This window comes from Pelobates fuscus, chromosome 4 (genome assembly GCF_036172605.1).
Source record: "Pelobates fuscus isolate aPelFus1 chromosome 4, aPelFus1.pri, whole genome shotgun sequence".
Lineage (NCBI taxonomy): Eukaryota > Metazoa > Chordata > Amphibia > Anura > Pelobatidae > Pelobates > Pelobates fuscus.
This window is the reverse complement of record NC_086320.1, coordinates 79,335,421-79,338,856: the sequence shown is the minus strand read 5'-3', so window position 1 is coordinate 79,338,856 and position 3,436 is coordinate 79,335,421.

Below are 3,436 nucleotides of genomic sequence, written 5' to 3'. Positions count from 1 at the left end.
AATTGGGCGTCGAACTCTCCTTTTCGTCAGCATATCACCCTCAAAGAAATGGAGCAGCAGAGAGGGCGAATCAGTCTTTAGAAGCCTATTTACGTTGCTTTATAAATGCCAATTAATCTAACTGGTATGAGCTCTTACCCATGGCTGAGTTCGCCAGAAACAACGCCACTCATGAATCTTCTAATCACAGTCCATTCTTTGTTAATCAGGGTTATCACCCCACTGTTTTTCCTTCTGCATTCTCAGACACAGAAATCCCCGCTTTGAACACCCGTTTAGAATCGATTCATGATACCTGGGATTCCGTCCATTCAGCTCTGCAAAAAGCCTCATTACGAGCAAAGGTCCAAGCTGACAAAAAACGGGGCGCTAATCCTGTCTATCTTCCAGGTGACAGGGTGTGGCTCTCCACAAGACATATCAAGCTTAAGGTCCCGTCCATGAAATTTGCCCCTCGGTACATTGGTCCCTTTCGAGTTACCCAACGTATTAATCCAGTGACCTATTCTTTGGCACTACCGGCTCATATGAGAATAGCGAATACTTTCCATGTGTCTCTGCTCAAGCCCCTTACTTGCAATCGCTACACCAGGGTATCCACTCCTCCTCCGCCCTTGGTAGTGGGTGATCAAGAAGAATACGAAGTCCGTTCTATCATGGACTCCAAATTATCCAGAGGTGTCTTGTCCTATCTCGTTGACTGGAAGGGTTATGGTCCCGAGGAACGTTGTTGGGTTCCTGCTGACCGGGTCCATGCGCCCCGTCTTATCCGGTCATTTCACAACCGCTTTCCTCTTAAGCCGGGTCCTTCCCGCCCGGTGCGCGGTCTTCGAGTGGGGGGTACTGTTGCGGTCACCGGCCCGCCGAGCCTCACGGTCGTGCCCGACCGGCACGACCGCACCGACTACACGAGCTTACCTGCTCGTCGGCGAGCCGGGAACCGCGCACGTAGTTCTTCCGGGCATCACGCCCGAATCCAATATGGCGCCGACCACGTGGTCGCGTCTATGGATAGCCCCGCCCCCGAGAATTATACTAACGTGTGCGTGACGTCACGACGTCAACGCACACGCACGTTCTGGGGTCAGAGGTCGCCCTCTGACCAATCATAGCTTAGAGAGGGGTATTTAAACCCCTAATTCACCCCAGTACTTTGCCATGTCGTGGTTTCAGTTTCCTGGTTTCCTGAAAGTGCTAATTCCGTGTTTCTGATTTCCTGGTATCCTGATCCTTGGCGTTTCCCTGGTTATTCTGATCTCTGGTTTCCCTGACTTGGCTTGTTTAATCGGTATTGAGTATTTTCTGGCTTCCTTGACCTCGGCTTTCCTTTTGACCATTCTCTGTCTCTAGCGTATTAGTCCGGCCATTCTAAGGTCCGGTTTACGCTCTATCCTGTTATTTTCCTTTTCTTACTTATGTATATGTTTACATAGTTTCTGCGTGCTGGACCACATTACTAGTCGTGACAGAATTATATAGACCATCTCTTGATTATACACAGTATAGCAGACATAAGGTACACTGTCAATATGTAGATAAAGTGACCCAATTCCTGCATGCATTTTATACAGTTAAATCAATTATTCAAGGAGGAAATATCTGTCCGAGTGTCCTCTACTTGGTCTCTAATGAAGAAAAACAGCACATAATTCAATCAGTAGGTTTTTATTGCAACCCCAAGCAATACGTGACCTGGCAACAATTTAACCATTCTGGGTCTTTTTCACACCTCACAATCAGGTTTATCTATAGTGTTAAAAATCACAAGTGTTGCAATCATTAACTATGATCTCATGTGTCCACTAGGGATCTTTTCGAACACTGTTCATAACTGTAACACTTGTGGTTTGTAATGTTATATATGTGTGTATAGGTGACTTAAGATTGACAAACACTTAAAGGGGTTCAAAGGTTGCAAGGTCACCATCTGGTGGTGCATCTAATAAAGACTTGAAATCATATTATAGGCTATCGACATTTTCGTTTTCCTTCTTTCTACAATGTATACAGAAATTAACCTTTGTACATTAAGGAAATCTGCCTCACAACTAACAGGAATAGAATTAACATATTCTGATAAAAAATATCCAACTACATCAACCACTACAGAGCATATTGGTGAAACCAATTAAGAGAAAGTTGGGAGATTCTCATGCTTTCTTCCTAATTCTATTGTCAATTAGCTGAAGCACACAGCTAGAACATTGTTACTGAAGATGGGATAGGACAATGAAAGTTCTATTATTCCATGCTTCTCATTTATTACAATGGTTGGTAAAATGTGCATAAAAAGCTCTGCACATAGATTGATACCGCGTAACATAAAATGATTAAATAATTGCATGAGATCATACAGAACACACCTTGTTTCGTAATTCTGATTTTAACCCCTTAAGGACACATGACATGTGTGACATGTCAGGATTCCCTTTTATTCCAGAAGTTTGGTCCTTAAGGGGTTAAAGAAACTGCCATAAGGCTGGAGAAAGACAATAATTTTAGATATTGTGTCCCCTATCAATAAGTTCTGAAAATGTAGATATATTGGATAGCGTTTTGGCAAAACAAATGATTAAATAAACCATGGTCCAGTTTTTTTTTTTTTTATTCTATTTGCACCAAGGGTACCACCATGCTAACATGAAAGTCAGACCCAAGTCTAACTATATATTTAAATCAATTTGAGTTTGTATGATCAGTAGCAAGCAGACGTGCAGATAAAATCACTCTCTCAATGTATTGTATCGAAACTGAAAACTTCTCTGTTTTTATGCAACTATCCGGATCAGGATCTCTGAGCAAAATCAGCAAGCATTATCTTTCATTACTTAATCTGATGTGTGACACGCAAGTCTAAAACACAATATTCTGATTTATACAGCATGCATAATTTGCATTATAACAGAGACTATGGTGTGAGTTCAGAGGGTTATTTAACTATTTGTCCGCTGGCTGCAAGCGCTGCAGACAGGAAAAAAGTTCAGATTTTCTTTACATGTGGGCCAAATATGAAGCATTTGGGATGATGATTTGAAACTTTGGGTCTGGATTTCAACAGTGTTTGGGCTGAAATCCTGACTAAATTCAGGGCCTGAATTGCAAACTCTGGACATTGTTGATTAGAGTGAACAAAGTCTGTATTTTGCAGTTCAAATAGCGCTGCATGCAATCAATCGGATGGTGTTGCCCAGTTTAGTACGACACCAATTGGATTCTAGTGAATAACCCTGCCAGTCTTTAACGACACACTTTCTCAATGGAGACTTTGCAAGGACTGACTGTGTGTAAAAGTAGGTAAAGATTCATCTTGCAGAAACCCTAATTTAGACCATGATAGTAGATTAAAAGCTAACAGGTCACGGTCAAAGTTTGCATGCAGCCGGATGAGCAAGATTAAAACAGCAGTACAACTCTATCTCTATGATGCAATTATCGA